This window comes from Hylobates moloch, unplaced genomic scaffold (genome assembly GCF_009828535.3).
Source record: "Hylobates moloch isolate HMO894 unplaced genomic scaffold, HMol_V3 SCAFFOLD_21, whole genome shotgun sequence".
Taxonomy (NCBI): domain Eukaryota; kingdom Metazoa; phylum Chordata; class Mammalia; order Primates; family Hylobatidae; genus Hylobates; species Hylobates moloch.
The window spans coordinates 19,596,939-19,614,179 of record NW_026652296.1 but is presented as its reverse complement, the minus strand read 5'-3'; the positions used below and the strand labels follow the sequence as shown (position 1 = coordinate 19,614,179).

Genomic DNA, 17,241 nt, shown 5'->3' with positions numbered 1-17,241 from the left:
ACTTCTGCCCTGACTCTGTGCCCTCTCTTGTCAGCACTTGTGAAATAGAGCTGACACCTGCTGATTTCTAGGGTGGTCATTTGGCTCAAAAGCGGGGTGGGGAAGTGCTTAGGTGTTGCCAAGTTTGGTTGTCCTGGTGGTATGACAGGAACCAGGTTGGTGTTTGGCCTTTTATGTTGCAGATACTGACATAAATGAATAAAATGCAGTTATGTAGAGTTCCAGCTGAGTGCCATCGAGACCTTTCGTCCCATTTTACAGATGAGGAAATGGAAATGGAGAATCGTTTGTGCCCAAGGTGTTGTAAGTGTCAGTGTGTGCCAAGGCCTCAGCTGGGGCCACCTCACTAGTCAGTGGCTAACTAGCAACCCCAAGCCCATGTTCCCTGTGGTCCACGTGGCTCCTCTGTGAGACACCTTTGTGCTCAGACCATGCATTACAGGGCAAAGACCACTTTGGCTTTTGTATCCCAAGACAGCCTCAGCCTCTCTAGGCTCTGGCTCCACACTTTTTCTTCTGGTGTCTTCTGAGTTGAGATGGTTCAGACTCGTGTTTAATGAGGTTGTCCATTTGAGGGTCTTTGTGGGCCCAGTAAACACTGGTGTAGACACTGTGGAGGTACTCTGTGAATACTGACTGAGCATGTCCGTGGGGACTTCTGGGGCCCTAGGCTTCTGTCTTTGGCTGATTCTTCACTAGATACTTTTCTAGATGCCAGGCCCTCTGAGGTGAATGAGTATGGGTGCTTGCTTTTAGGGAAACAAAAACAGGCAATGACAATTGTGAGCAGTACCTTTGATGAAGTGGGTGAGGGTGGCGGAAGAAAACAGCTAACTGCCTTGATGAGGCAGGCGGGCTCAGAAGGGAGGTAGTAGTGGAACCAGCTGGCTGGGGCTTGACCCCTGTGGCTGGGGGGCAGACCACACCAGGAGGCCTGCTCCAAGGGCTAGGCCCACAGCACGGGAGAGGGCAAGGCCCAGGCCGGTGTCATCAAGGGTTTTCTTTGTACTGGCTATTACTCCCAGTGGGAGAGGGGCAAGAGCACATGTCCGGATCTCCAGAGCTAGCCATCCCTGCCTGTGTGTTTCCTGTCTGAATGTAGTTTTTTCCAAGGGAAGTCAGGCCTTTTAGTGTTTCCTCAGCACCCCAGGCTTGCCCCGATGTGTGGGTTTCCAGGCGCCCCCCCACCGTCCAGCTGGGATCCTCTGTTTCCTGTGAACCTAGGAAAAGGGCCTGCTTCACAGATAACTGGAGGAGCTGAGCACACCCAGTTCTGGGACCCACAACACCTCCAGCTTCTCTCCAGACTCTTCTGTGTATGTGTACACAGATGCACAGGATTCAGTTGGAGTTTAGAGATCTTGGCTACCAGCTTTGCTCTGGGTATCTTCTTAGAATGAGGCACATTTATTAATATTTGCAATAAGTATTATTACACCTCCCCATTTGCCCAGTGCCAGGCACCAAGGATTCAAAAGTTTATTGAGACATGGTTTGTGCTATTGATGAACTCTTGGAAAAGACAGATGTAGAGGCATATGATTATAACCCTGTGTGTTACAAACCATAATATAAAGGCTTCTGCCAAGAACTGTGAGGAGCTCTGCCAGGAAGGCATTAAAGGAGAGGTGACCTTTGAGGTAGGCCTTGAATTACTGAGGCACCTGCCTGTGCCGAGGCTGAGGAACTGGGAATCACTCTGTGCAGGGGTAGGGAACAGATACGGTGTGGTAGAGAGGAGGCTGGGACTGGTTGGAGACAGCTATAGCCTTGGCGTGCTGTGTCCAGCAGATTACACTCAGTCCTGGAGGTGATGGGAGTCAGTGGAGGCTGTTGTGGGACTGACTTGCCTCTGCCTGGGAGACCACAGTGGCAGTGGTTTGTCAGGCAGGTGTTGGGGAGGGAGGCCAGTGAGCTCCTACAGTTTGCACAGTTTGCAGGAAAGAGCTGATGAGGGCCCAGACAAGACCTTCTTGCTGAGGCAGGGCGGGGATGCCATGGTGGTAGATGGGAGAAGGGCTGGGTCTTGAGGGGTGAGACAGAGCTTAGTAGTTAAGCATTTGGGCCGTAGACTCTGCTTGAATTAAAATCCCGTTGTGCAACTTACTTGCTCTGTGACCTTAAAGCATATAACTACCTCTCTGGGCTGCTTATCTGTAAAAAGGATAGTATCAAATGGCATTTATTTTATAAGGTTTTTGTGAGGATTTGATGAGAACCTGTACAAAGTGCTTAGCACGGAGTGTGGCACAGTGTAAGTGCTTACTACGTAGGAGCCCTGACAGGACAGAGATGAGGATTAAGTTCCCAGGAGGACCTGGTGGGGAGGAGTTCGAATGCACCTGTTGTCCTAAGGGGCTGGTGCCTGGCCACCAAGCCCTTTGATTCAGAGGCAAGGAGGCCCGCCCATCCTCTCTTGCAGCTCTCAGCAGTCCCTGTAAAGTCAGGGCTCTTTCCCACTGCTGGTTTTGCAGGGAGACAGGGCAGTTGGCTGGAAGCAGCTGCTCTGGGTGGTAACCCCTTCTGTAGAGTGAAGGTATGATATTGTCCTATTCCTAAGTGCCTAGTCCAGGACGCTATCTGGAGAGACCTTGTCTTCGAGGAAGTGCTCTAATGCCACAGCCTCCATGTGGTAGGGCCTGCCTCTGCTGTCACTGTTCTGTGTCAGTCTTCGTTAACTCACAGCATCTCTTCTCACTCTGTGCCTTTTCCTGTGGGATGTGGCTTCAAGGAGACCACAGACGATAAGTTGGAGGAAGGGAGTGAGGCCTGAGATTGCAAAGGCGTGATATTAGGAGACTGATTTTTCCCCCTTTCCACTTGCTTTGTTAGAACTAGAGAAGTCACTGCAGACTTTGAGGAGAGTCCTAGGAGAGATGGGTGTGGGACAGGAGGATGGGAATGTTCTGGTGCCCCTTGTAGAGTGCTTTGTTTTTTGTTTTTTGTTTTTTGGTTTTTTTTTGAGACGGAGTCTCGCTCTCTCACCCAGGCTGGAGTGCAGTGGCGCGATCTCGGCTCACTGCAAGCTCCGCCTCCCGGGTTCACGCCATTCTCCTGCTTCAGCCTCTCTGAGTAGCTGGGACTACAGGCGCCTGCCACCACGCCCGGCTAATTTTTTGTATTTTTAGTAGAGACGGGGTTTCACCGTGGTCTTGATCTCCTGACCTCGTGATCCACCCGCCTCGGCCTCCCAAAGTGCTGGGATTACAAGCGTGAGCCACCGCGCCCGGCCGAGTGCTTTGTTTAGAGGAGCATGGGAACAGTGCTTCCTTGGAGGGAATCTCTGAGAGCAGCGTGTTTACAGGTGGCAAGACTCAAGGTGGAGCCATGGGTGAGGAGTGGCTTCAGGCCGCCATTGACCAGATAGTCCCACCTTGCTGGTAATTGAGCTGAAGTGCCTGGAGATTTGTGGCTAGAGCTGGTCAGATTTGGGTTCAGGTCTCAGCTCTTACTGTGACCTTGGGCAGATTACTTTTCCCTGTCTGAAATTGATCTTTAGCTGTAAAAGTAATTTCTCCTCACAGAGCTGTATCTTAATAATAAGGGAGATTGTATATGAGAGTAAGAGATTTTATGTGAAAACTACCCAGCACATTTGTCACTTAGTGGCCACTTACCAGTATTCATTTCCTTTACTCTCACCTTCGTTAACTACAGAGCTCCAATCTTTTCCACCACTAAGCTCGGCCACAAGTGGCTGCTCCAACAACCTGGGCTAGGAGTCTGTTTCCTACTTGCTTTCTGTGTTCCTTCCCTGAGTCTGTACACAGAGGACTGGGGCATCAAAAAACTCTGGAATTGGAATATCATATTGGGAGTTCGTGGAACATTTTCTCACCTGTTGTATTGTTTGAACTTCACAGCAGCTCCATGAATCCATGGAGGGCAGGAGTTACTATCCCTCTCTTACAGAGGAGAAAACCAAGGCCCTAAGGGTAAGGTCACAGCAAGTTCATGGCAGATCCTAGGATTTCTGATTCCTGCTATAGTATTCAGTTTATTCTCCCATTCTGGGGAAAATGACAATAGGATGGACTGTTCATTAGGAACAGAGGGTTATTTTTTTTGTTTTGTTTTTCTTCCCTCTGGCCACATGTGTGTGACCAGCCTAGACTTCCATCTGTGGACAAGCTGGACTCATTGCCTCAATTTCAAAACCCATCCTGCACTCATCCTTGCCATAACACCCATGTCGAGATGCTTGGCCCACCCAGACCTTTCCCACACTCTTACATGGGGGTGAATGTAGCCGCTGATTGGGGGCGGGGCACAGAAGAGCCTCAACCTCTTGACTTTCTGGTTCGTGGTGACACTTCCGCCTAAGCTTCTACAGAACATGGGAATCTGGGGCTCCGTGCCCCAAATGTCCTGAGAAGGGCTTTTCCAGGATTCTCTATGACAACTCAAGAGCATGCATTCATTCGTGTGCTCTTTAATTTGTCATACATTTATTGTGGGTCTTGCTACTGTGTGTTGGGCACACTGAGCTGGATGTGATTACTCCAGCCCCTGACTTGTTCTTGGTAGCAGTAGATCTCTAGCCTGGTTTGTGTTCCATCTCACCATAGCTACTCTCCTTAAAAAAAAAAAAAAAAAAAAAAAAAACTAGCTTTCTTGGGCCTCAGTGGCTCATTGAATAAGTGAGACACGACTTGTGCTTCCCTGGCTTTAGACTCTGGCATTTGCTAACTGTGCCAAGCACTGTGGAGACCAGTAGTGGACATAAGGTTAGGGTAGATACAGCCAGAAAGGAGATAAATAGCCAGACAGATAAAATACTTATAGGATTTGGTGAGTTCTATGAAGGAAATAAAGCAAGAGGCTGCTCTGTCAGGGTAGGTGAGGGTGTGCTGTGATAACAAATGATGCCCACATATCAATGGCTGGCAACAAGGAAGGTTAATTTCCCCTGTTTGCTATGTGTGCTGACCTATACCACCGTCCCTGGAGAGTGGCCTCAGTGGTTCTGGGTGAGGCCTCTAGTACAGAGCCTGAACACCCTGGGCAAACTAGGCTGGAGAGAGATTTGGAGTATGGAGGTTTAGAAGGAATTAATTTCTATGACTTAGGATGCATGTGGTGAGTGTGGCTTTGCTGTTGTGGTAGAGTAGAGTGCTGCCTGTGTGGGTCAAGAGACTGTCTTGGCTGACATCTTTGAAATAAGTATATTCGTGGGGCCCTTGCCTAACTGTCACCTCTGCCATAGCTGCCCCCCCTTCCCCACTGACCCATGGCCCTACTTGAGCTGCCCGCTGAGCCTACTCTGTTGTGGCCACAGTATCCTGCTGCTGCCCAGAGTTTGAGATTCTCGCTACTTCTGCCACTCATCACAGTTGCTTCCCAGAGCTTTGCTGGGTGTGCTGGAGTCTCCAGAGAAAGTGGGGAATATGGGTGCCTAGAGACTTCTAGGGGGTGTTTTCAGCCCCTAGAGAGTAGAGAAAGAAGTGTGAGAAGGGGTTGGTCCCCCAATATTCTGTAGTTTCGGAGAAGAAGCAATGGAGACAGTGGAGTTGGTTGCCTTAAGAGAGACTATGGTCCCAAGAGATGGGACGTGGAGAGTCTCTACTTGCATTCCTGGCTAAGCCCTTAATATTCGCACACCCCTCCTTGCAAGACTAGTTCCTTTTGAGGTGGTTCTTGGCTAGCTTTTGAGAGGCTGCAGTGGCTGTGTGCCCAGGCTTAAGTCCTAGCTTTCTCCCCACTCTTTACCTCCTAGGAACCGGGCCCATCCTGGGGGAGGCAGGGAGGAGCTCCTTTTTATAGTCCACATGTAGGCTTTGTGTATAGGCTCTGCTGCTTCCTTCCGGCCCTGGCCCTTCCTGGTGTTGGCCGGTGGCCCTGGCTTCAGCAAGACTCAGGATGCAGAGTAAACGGGGCAGGGCGTTCTCCTGCAGAAGACTGGCATCCGTTTTTACTGAGCCCTGGCCTGGCACAGAGGAGGCTGGAGTTAGGAAGCAAGAAAAGGAGGTGACCCAGTCCTTGATCCTGAGAAGCTTGTGATCTGGACCATGCAGAAAACCACTAATGCCCAGGGCTGGCAGGAGACAGCTGTGCCTAAAGTGCTGTAGGCTGAGCCTGAGGGCCAAGATGGAATCGCCTTTCTCCCTGTAGCAGCCCATCCTACCCCCTGGGGTCCCTCCACCTGCCAGCTGGCACACAGGTGTTGGGTAAAGCATCTGTACAAAGGCTGTGAGGGGCCTGGGCGCAAGACAGCAAGGCTTGGGTACGGAGGAGAGTGGGTGGTCTCACTGATGTTCTGGGCCCTGACAGTGAACAGCTGGCCAAACTGGTGAGGAGTTGGGCCATGGCGAGTTTGGCTACTTGTTTGTGTGTGTTTAGTTCTTCCTCAGCACAGGTGGGGAGTCCACTTTGGGGTTGGCTTCCTGTTTTCTTGGACACCTGGGGATACGGTTGAGTTAAAATGTTCTGAGGGATATATTGTTGAGGGTATGGGCTTGGGTCATAGTGTCCTTGGCTTGGCCTTGCCCGTGGTAGGAGTCGGGTATTGACCACACTGGGTTCTGGCTGTGTAGGTGTGGATGTGTGGTGGGAGAATTCCAACCCCACCTTGACTTCAGCCTAAGGCCCAGAGAGTGTGGGCCTGAGTTCACAGGGTGACTAACCGTAGGAAGGAGTGAAGGAGAGCTCCAGTTGGCCATAGGTCCCACAGGTTTCTCAGCTTACTTGGGGGCAAGAGGTGAGCTAAGGAATACAACTCCATTCCCTCAGTTGGGAGGTTGGGCAGCGTTGGGTCCTTCTCTGAGGCGCTGAAGACCCACTTTATGGTCACCCTATTCTGCCTGATAGTCCACCAGCTGTTTGGAGGCAGCTCCCCTCTTCCTGCCCTAGTCACTTCCTCCACCTTCAACAGTAATTGAGTATAATGTGCCTGTGTTAGCTTGTCCATCCTAACTGGGACGGTGGCCTTTTCTTAGGAGTTCTTAGCATATCCACCAAGGAGGTTAGAAAAGGTAACATATGTCACTTTGTTAAGGATTTTGCTGAGGGCCTTTTGAGGCCAGCAGTGAAACACAGAGCATTCCCTCCAGTGAGAACAGAATGTCTGTTGCCAGACTGATCCCAAGAGGATGGCCTGGTTCTGGCCTGAGAACTGGTCTACACTGGAAGCATGAAGCTCCATACAATCATGTGTGCTAGTAAAGGTTGGGCAAGCAGCTCTCCTAAGCAGGTAAAACGATAGGGTATTCAACTTCAACTTCGGAGAAAGAAATCCAAGGTAGCCATCTCTCTCAGTAGGGGAGGTGAGTTCAAAGAATTTAAGCTGGGCCAGGCGCGGTGGCTCACGCCTGTAATCCCAGCACTTTGGGAGGCCGAGGCAGGTGGATCACGAGGTCAGGAGTTCCAAGACCGGCCTGGCTAAGATGGTGAAATCCCATCTCTACTAAAAATACAAAAATTAGCCAGGCGTGGTGTCGGGCGCCTGTAACCCAGCTACTCGGGAAGCTGAGGCAGGATAATTGCTTGAACCCGGGAGGCAGAGGTTGCAGTGAGCCAAGATCATGCTACTGCACTCCAGCCTGGGCGACAGAGCAAGACTACATCTCTTAAAAAAAAAAAAAAATTTAAGCTGGGCTTTCTGGGCAGGCAGTGAGTGAATGAGATCCCTGGCACCTTGGAGTGAGGTCAGAGACTAGATCACTCACTGGGGCCCTGTTTCCCAGGAAGCAAAATGGGGACAGGAGAGTGGCTTGGCTTGGGCTGGCATGGCCCAAAGGGAGTGCAGCCAGATGCTGTGGCGGCTGGGTCAAGTAGCTCTAAAACAGGAGAGCCTAGTGGGTTCTGCTGAAGCAGGATGTCTCAGCAAGCAGGCCTCTGACCTGATGACTTCTGGCCATTATTTAGAATGTCTCCAACCCCACAGATTTACTCTGTTGGAGGCTTAAGGACTAAACCCACATTTACCGTCCAAGAGGTGGCAGTAACACAGAAACCAAAGAGGCAGGAGCCAAGGTTGGGGTGGTGAGATGTCATGGGGTTCAGGGAGTGGCAGAGGGCAAGGCCTCTATTCTCCCTCTCCCACTTGTCTCCCTGCCTCAGCCCCTATTGCTCTGACGCTTCCCCCACCACTATGAGTCCTAGGCCCCTGTTGTTTCCTTGTAGGAGGGAGACCGCAGATTTTTATTTCTCCTCCCTACCCATTCCATTTCCTCTCCCTTGTGAGAGGGCTCTGCAGAGACAGGGCAGCAGAGAGAGACTTGGAGATATGCTGGGCTGTGGTCAGGAGGGCCTCATTTATCTAGTGAGCAGGAACAGGTTTTATAGCAGTGATGCTTTCATTGTATTTTTCTTGAATAAGGTCCCCAAAACCTTATTAAGTTCCTGGTAGGCATGGAGCATTGAAGATGACAGACATGGTGCAGTCTCTCAAGGAGTTTACCCTCTAGTGGAGAAAACAATCAGACAGCCTTAAAATACATGTATGGCTACCACTGTAATAAATACTGTGAAGCAGGAGTGCACCACGCAACCTGGAGTCCTCTCCATCCTCCCCTTCTGTCTGTGCTGGCCCTGCTTGGCCACTTTCACCAAGGATTCTGAGGCGTTACAGAGCACACATCTAGGGTACAGGAAGTCTTGGCTTTGAAGTATTGTTGTCTTTGCCACTCACCAACTGCCACCTTAGGTAAGTTAATTAACCTCTTTGTGCTCAGTTTCCTCACTCGGGAATTGGGGACCCTAATATTTACTTCATAGTGTTATTTGCAAGGATAAAATATAAGGCGGTTTTTATCCTTGTAAGGCAATCTTATCAAGAGCTTTATACAATGTCTGTGCAAAGTAAATATGCAAGAAATGAGTGTTAGGATGCCAGATGCTGCTGTTGCTCATCGTCTCTTCCTACCCAGCAGAGGTAGTAACTATTTCATCCTCTACTTCTCAGCTTCTCATAGTATTTGTCTGTAGACTCTAACGTAAGCTATCTAGCATAATACTCATATCTAATTTTTCCTTCCACATTCAAGCTCCTTGAGGTACTTGTATTCCAAGTATCTAGTTTAATGTCTCTCATGTAGGTGCTCAGAACGTATGGTTAATTTTGAATGATAAAGCCAGTAGGACTTGTCAGAGGGCTGGATTGGGGGCTGGTGAGAGAAAAGGAGATGCGAAGGATCATTCTGAAGTTTGGAGTTTGGGTACCTGTTTGAATGGTGATGCTCTTAGCTGACCCAGGGGGCATGGCAAGAGGCCTGGGTTCTAGTGAGAGAGGGAGCACAGTGTTTGGTTTTGAGGAGTTGTCTTTGAGATGTTTTGAGATGAAGAGTGGGGATAGCAAGTAGGCAGCTGAATTGAAGGATCTGAAGCTTAAGAGGAGAGGATTAGGCTAGAGACCTGTTCGTGAATTATCTGTACATGGGAGGTAATTAAGGGTGTGGGCATGGCTGACACTGATGAGGAAGAAGGCAGAGCACCGGAAGAGAGGACCTTGACCTGAGCCTTGATCAAGGCCATTGCTAAATGCAGGTGGGCCTGTAGCACACAAAGAAGCATGAAAACCAGGCAGGGTTGTGCAGGAGAAATGAAGGGCAGAGCTTCAAGGAGAGAGGGCGTGATCAACGGTGTTGATTGCTCTGAGGGATCAGGAAGGAGGACCATAGATAAGTGATTTATGGGTCAGGCACGGTGATTCATGCCTGTAATCCCAGCTCTTTGGGAGGCCAAGACCGGCGAGTCATTTGAGCCCAGGAGTTCAAGAACAGCCTGGGCAACATGGCAAAACACCATCTCCGCAAAAAATATAATTAGCCTGGTGTCGTGGTTTGCCTGTAGTCCCAGCTACCTGAGAGGCCAAGGTGGAAGGATCACCTGCACCTGGGGAGGTAGAGGCTACAGTGAGCCCTGGTGGTGCCACTGCACTCCAGCCTGGACAACAGAGTGACTTATGGGCCAGGCATGGTGGCTCACACCTGTAATCCCAGCACTTTGGGAGGCCGAGGTGAGAGGATCACTTGAGGCCAGGAGTTTGAGACAAGCTTGGGCAACATAGCAAGACCCCATCTCTATAAAATATAAAGAAAAATTTTAAAAGTGACTTATACCCAGTGCTCTGGTTCTCCAAGTAGCCTGAGTATACTATGTGGGGGAGCATTTTCTGAGGGACTTTTGAGGTCCTGGGCATCCCTGAGACATGGCCCTGGTGGGTCCCCAGTCTCTCTCCTGCAGCCAGGAGCCTGGCATACACAGGCCATCTAGAAACAACTTAGGCAGCATCAGTCTGCAAGGGAGGCAGAGTTTGAAGCACACTAGACTCCTGACACAGAGGCTGACCCATGGCTGCCTGGAGAATCTTCTGGGCTTGTGCAGAAAAGTTGGGGAAAGTCACCTTTCCCTACTGTGACAGTCAAGGCTTGGTATAGGCCATCTTCCCTCCCTTCTCATCTATGATACTCTGAATGCCCTGTTTGTGGAACATAGTGGACTCCTGCACCTCTGTCTTGGTTTCCATGAACCCCTCTGCCCAGTATGTGCTTGTCAGCCCTCCAGACCTGGCTTTTACAGAGCACTCCAAGACATTGCTCTACACACACTCAGCTCCACAGACACCTCCCTGTTGTTCTACTCTTTGCATGACCTCATAGTTATCTGCTTCCCCATCTGTTTCCTCCATCAGGCAGGGGTTTTCTCAAAGGCAGGAACTCAAATGCCTTATTGATCTCTGTTTCCCTAGGACCCATCCCAGGGCCTGACATGGAGTAGACAGATGCCCGATAAATGTTTGATCAGATGATGGAATGACTGCATAAGCCAAATAGATCACTGCTGAGTGCTCTTCCAGCTTTAATTTCTCTGGGTGGGACCTCCTTTCCCTTCCTTCCTTTGGATTCTGTTCTTACGTCTGAAATAGGTAAGATTAATTTAGAGTCCTAGGGAAGAGGGCTGCCTGCCTGGATGGTACAAAGGCTGGCTATGGCTGCTCTGTGTTTCTCTGTATACCCAGTGTCAGGGATAGCAGCTGCTGTGGGGACACTGCAGAGTGTCCCAGTTCTGCCATGACTCACCATATGACCATGACAAGACCCTTTGGACCCTCTGTTTCCTCACTGTTTCAAAGAGATTTGTCTAGAATCTAGACCAAGCTTGTCCAACTTGCTGCCCGCGGGTCTGGTTTGAAGGCAGCTGCTGCACAGTAATGGGAAGGACAGTAAGCCCCACCATCGCCTTCCCTTTGCCATATAACCCTGTGACCCTGGAAATCCCTGAACCCAGATCCTTGTTTGTAAAATGGAAATGGATAGCTACCCACCCCTCCACTTTGGCCTTCCTTTGGTGGCAGCCAGATGTGCTCAGGGAAACCTCAGATTTGTGAGTATGTTTCTACTGAGAGGCAGCAGGAAGAATATTATAGTCTCAGGAAGAGAGAGGAATGAGAGGGAGAGAAGAACTCTCACCCTTTCCACAGGCTTTGGGCATACACAGCCAGCTTGGAAATCGCTGACCATCCTGTGGCCTGGCTACTACTGCTTCAGGCTTCCTTCCCACCTATGTCCAGGTCTTATCTTTGTCTCTTCTTTGGCTACCTCCATCCTTTTCCTTCGGAGCTGCAAAAACCTTGCCAAAGCCGTATGGTCCTGATGGGTGCAGAGCCCCTGTGCCTCTGGCTCCCTGTGAAGGGGGATCTGCAGTGCAGTGCTTGCCCTACCCCACAGGGAGTTGTATGGGAACCTGGGGATGGGGTGACTGAGGTAGGGGGCCAGAAGTGGCCCAGATGATACTCACTTCTGCTGGAACTTTTCTTTGTCCATCTTTCAGCATCCTCTGGTAGAGAAGGCTTAGCTCCATTAATGCTCTCCTAGGTCCTGGCTGTGTATTTTCTTTGGTACGAGGCTGGGGAACTGGGAGGGGCTCATCTGTTTCCCACAGGCTACATGTGGAGAGGGTGATTGGTGAGAGGTCATTTTGGAGATCTACACACCTGACCCCTGGGACCACTCTCCTGAATCTCCTCGTGGTCTTGGCTTAGGGCCCAGCAGGGCGTGGGTGCTCAGCATCCTGCTGCTTTTACTGTTCTGTTTTTCCCAAAGCTCTGTTAGCTTCCCATGGCTCCCATTGGCTATAGGAATCTTTATGTAAGGACCTCCCAGTGTTTCCAGACTGTACTTGCCCCCAGGGGTCACATTCCCCCCAACTATGCCTGCTTCTTCTTTTTCTGTTCCCATTGTTACCTCACTGACCACTGCATTTTCAGTATTTGTTGTAGCCCCACAGCCTCTGTGGCCCACTGTGCCACCTCTTCCAGGAAGCCATCCTTGATACCATCTTTCTGGTACCATCTTTGAGCATCTGTGGCCTTTGCTAACTGTTAGATAATTAGCTCTGGAATCTAACTCCCATGTGTTTACTTCTGCTCTTAAGTACTCTAAACATTTTGAGGCCTCCCCAGGCCCTGGGTTTGTGTTGGACTGGTAGGGAATGGAGAGAAGAGTCAAATGTGGTTTCTTCCTTGGAGGAGCTCATAGGCCAGTGGCCTAAGACACCAGGGAAGCACCAGCAGGTGTGACAAGTGGTGACACACAAGAGAGGAGGGGGCACCTAGTGTGCCCCTGGCCTGGGCCTGGTGGGGGCTTAAGTGAGGAGGTAGGAGTGGCTTGTGCAAAGGCTGAGGCAGGAAGGAGTATGGGGAGACATGGGCTGGTGTCTTGTGTTGTGTTAATTGGACTTGGACCCTTTTCAGGAGGGCTGGGCTTTCCCTGCCTTCCTCCAGTGCCCTCTGCAGAGCGGGGCACACAGGCCTTGAGGGGTTCTGGGGTCCACAGCCCACAGGTAGGGGTAGTAAAAACCCCCAGAAGAGAAGGAACCTGTCCAGGAAATCTTCGCTTACCTCTTTCAAGCTCTTTAGATTTTAAAGAGCCCTTTCATATTTACTATAAGTTGCAGTTTTTTTAAGTTACAAAATTTCTTTACTCCATGCACGTTTAAATGGATAGTTTTTGCTACCATTTACATTAATTAGCTTACACACTTTGTGTTTTGTGTTTTTGTTTTGTGTTTTTAGAGAGAGGATCTCGCTTTGTTGGCCAGGCTGGAGTACAGTACTGTGATCATAGCTCATAGAGCTTCCTCCTCATCTGCAGCCTCAAACCCTTGGGCTCAAGTGATCTTTCCCACCGCCTCCCAAGTAGCTGGGACTACAGGCATGTGCTACCATGTCTAGCTAAGTTTTTTTAATTTTTATTTTTTGCAGAGGTGGGGGGTCTTCCTCTGTTACCCAGACAGGTCTTGAACTCCTGGCCTCAAGCAGTCCTCTTGCCTCAGCCTTCTAAAGTGAGCATATGCACTTTATAAAGGGAAAACCCTCTCTGAAGAGAAATATTTCAGACAGGGCATGGTTGCTCATGCTTCTAATTCCAGCACTTTGGGAGGCCGAGGCAGGCGAATCACCGGAGGTCAGGAGTTTGAGAGCAGCTGGCCAACATGGTGAAACCCCGTCTCTACTAAAAATACAAAAATCAGCTGGGCATGGTGGTGTGCATCTGTAATCCCAGCTACTTGGGAGACTGAGGTATGAGAATCACTTGAACCCCGGAGGCGGAGGTTGCAGTGAGCCGAGATTGCACCACTGCACTCCAGCCTGGGCAACAGAGCGAGACACCCAGACCCAGAGAAATATTTCGGTGAAAGCATGTTTCATGTTCAGAAATTTGGGGTACTTTTTGTTATGGTTTTCTTGGCCATATCTTCATCATTTGGTGGGATTAGTTTTCAGTATGTCCTCCTATCCCTTTCTGATTAAATCACTTTTGTATCTCTTACCTCGTTGGCATCTCACTGTAGTCCAATGAAGGAGGTGCCAGGAGTGGTGATTCTATTTTGCAGATGAAGAAAATGAGGCTCAGAGAGATGGGTCCAGGCCTGCCCACCTTGCCAGTGCTTTTGCTCATAATACCTCTCTACACCCTTTTTGCCTGACGAGTGGTTAACAGGCTTATAAATTTGGGGGACCTCTGTCTGTTGGGCTATTTGAAAGTGGCTTTTTTGAGCACGGGGGATACTAGGACACAGGTTCCAACAAGAAGCTTAGGTCTAATTTAGGGTCTTGGATTTGATGATTGGGCTCCCTCTCCTCCTTCTAGGGCCTGCCATGTGTCTGCCCCCTAGGGCAGGATTGGCTGGCTCTCACTGGCTGTGCTCTGAGGAGCCCTGCCTTTGCTCTTATCTTTATCTTCCCTAGGGTTCCTGCTGTCCTTGAACTCTGCCAGGGCAACAGGAATACTGCCCTTATGCACATCCTCGTGGTGGCCAGACAGGGTGGTTATCCCACTTTACTGGACAGGAAGAGAGCTGGTGGCAGACCTGCGACTTGGCCTGATGTCTCGGGGGAGTCGGGGTGGGAGCAAGAGTCAAAGACGGGAAGCAGCCCTACCTTCAGAAGAGCCAGGCACACAGATGGGTCCTCTGTGGTTATTGTCTTCTCCCTTTCCCAGGTTCCAGACTGGCTGCCCGCCATATAGCTTGTTCCTTCGACAGCACCCTCTCTCCCCACTCAGTGGATTGGGTGCTGTCCCAGGGTGGGGGCTTACTCTCCTGCAGAGGCAGGTTCTCAGCTGGCCCTGAGGGTTGTATAGCTTCACAGCTCCCAGAGTGCTTGGGCATAGGGTGGCTCAGATGAGGAAACAGTCTCCTCTTTTAAAGGGAAAGCAACTGCCATTACTGTCATGTCCAAAAGGTGGATGCTGTCCAGGACTGCATGGCCCAGAAGCTCCACTCTGAGTAACTGCTGGTCTCTAAATCTCTGTGGTCTCAGGCCAGGAGTCTGTCCCCGGGCTGAGAAGGGAGGGGAGAAGAGGGAAGAGATGGAAAAGGAACATTGCCCTTCCCAGTCTCCCTGGCCTCGTCATATAAGCTTTTATTTTACAAATTCAGTCTTGTGGCATTTTGCCTTAATGCTTAGAGCTGGCCCCAGGTGCCAGGCAGCAGGCACATTTCCTTCTGCCCAGAAAACAAAACACACATGAATCCGAGGTTGGGCGTGGTAAGGGCAGGCCAAGGCTGACCGTCGTATGTGGGTATCTGTGAGGTAGTGTACCTACATGTAAGGGTCTGTTGCGGGTCTACTCCCACGAAAGCCTTCACCTTATGATGGACCAGAGAGGACTGCAGACTTGCCAAGGCCTAGCTGTATACTTGGAGCCAGGATTTGAAACTTGATCTTTGGGGATGCATGTGCCTCAGACTATTGGTGAGTGTGTAGGTGGGGCACTGCAGGCTCAGGAAGCAGCGTGTCTGCATATGCTTATCTGTATACAAGTCTGTAAGAGTGCCCCTTCTCCCCATACAATGCCCCCATCCCTACCAGGCTTCTTTTTGAGCTGGGGAAATAGCTGCTTGTATTCTTCTCTTCATGGACCATCTTTATTTCACCTAAGTTTGGGTTTGCACCTAGTGGGGCCTTGGCAAGTAGCCTTATTTGTCTCCACTACTGTAGGCTCCATGTCAATGACACTAGGCACACAGGTAGACAGGTGGGCTGTCTCCAGACTTCTCTATTACCAGCACTTCCCAGCATGGCCCTCACAGCAACCATGTGAGGTAAGAGGAATTTCCAGTTTTCTGATGGGGAAGCTGAGACCGAAAGAGTGAGGGACTGCCAGGGCCTGATAGCTAGAATTTAAGAGCTGTGTGGTTCTCCTCACTAAGCTGGGAAGGGGATGGTCAGGGAAGGCTTCTTGAAAGAGCAGGAGAAGGCAGATCTCCACCAGGGCAGGGAGCAGAGCAAGGCCCCAGGATTCTGCCTGGGGCACCAGGAAGCCTGGCTTATGAGAAGGTTCTCAGTCCTCAGAGCTGACATGTGATATACAGTCCAGGCACAGGTGTGTGTGGTCCCTCATTACTTCAGAGCCCCTTAAGAAAGACTGAGTCTGTTTCTTCATGAGAGTTTGTGAACGATTAAATATAAAGGACTAAATCCCCCTCACTGCCCCAAGCGGCTTATCTTGTCACTGTCTACCATAGCCACATTTGGAATGGTAATGCCCGGGCCATTCCTGAAGCCCAGGCAGCATTCACTGTGGGCTTGGGTACATGGTGCCATTTCTGAAGCCTGGGCAGCCATCACCATGGGCCTGGGGACCTGGTGCTGGGCAGAATGAATACGCTGCAGCCCTGATGGGCTGTGCTGGCTGGGCTGTGCCCTCTTGGGTCAAGGCGAGCCTGGGCATTAGGCCTTTGTCATCATGCTATACATCAGGCCTCTGGGCTGCTACTTGTGGGATCTGCCCTTGTTCTCAAAGAGTTCCTCCTCACTGCCCCAACTTCTTCATAGTGACGGCCTCTTCGTACCCCTGGCTTTTCTTTTCCCCAGAGTTCCCCTGAATGTTGTTCTCTCATGGTTCTGAGTTGGGGAGGAGTGCTAGGTCATGGATTTTTGGGTATAAGGTGTGACTTTCCTACTCCCCTAAGTAGTTCTCCCCTTCTCAAGCTCCTAAGTTCTGGGAAGGTCTCTTTTCCTGCCCTCCTGACTAATGGCAGGGAGGTCTGACCCAGACTGTGCCAGACTGGATCAGTCTCTCTGTCAGCTGCAACAAGGGCAGAGGCCATTCCTCTCTGGGGAGTCTCCTTGTGAATTCCTGGGGACCAGCTCTGGCTCTCTCAGGAAAGAGGATGCTGCCATATTTGTTCTGGGAGGCAGGAAGATGAAGGGTGAGGTTGGGAGGTAGCACAGGATGTGGCTTTCAAGAACCTAGTAGAGCATCTCACTGTGCTGCCAGGGCCAGGCTGGTGCCTTCTTATGGAAGACAGTACAAGGGACCAGGTGTGGCCAACAGGAACTTGGGAGCATTGGATGCCTGGCCTGGAGCTGCGCGGTGCCTACCTGGTCCCTATCTCAGTCACCTGTTCTGCCTTCAACTGATCTCAATGGAAATACGTGCAGGAGTACAGGCCTGTTGAAAGTGTGTGTGTGTGTGTGTGTGTGCGCGCGCGCGCGCGTGTGTACAGTCACACTCACCTTTGCAAGAAGGTGTGGGAGGGAGATGACAGCAGCTCCACACCGGAAGAGCAGACTGGTTTCTGTTTCAAAAGGCAGAGTTTGTGGTTGTTCTGCAGTTTCTGATCTAGCCATTTCCCCTGATGGAAGCTCCTCCTTCTGTCCTTGGAAGCCCTGTGTTCTTGGTTAGGTCTTTTATGGCCCAGTTCTCCCTGCCCCTGTTTCTACCCGAGTGTAACTATTCATTTTTTTTCCCCATCCCTATTTGGTTTTCCCTCCTTCTGCCTGTGTACCTGCCT

At 50.6% G+C, this 17,241-nt stretch overlaps 1 protein-coding gene across 2 annotated transcripts in view; it reads left to right on the top strand.

The window, feature by feature from the left end:
- PLCG1 (phospholipase C gamma 1) overlaps positions 1 to 17,241 on the top strand; it is a 38,989-nt gene that overhangs the window by 3,397 nt on the left and 18,351 nt on the right. The gene's annotated exons all lie outside the window — the stretch shown is intronic.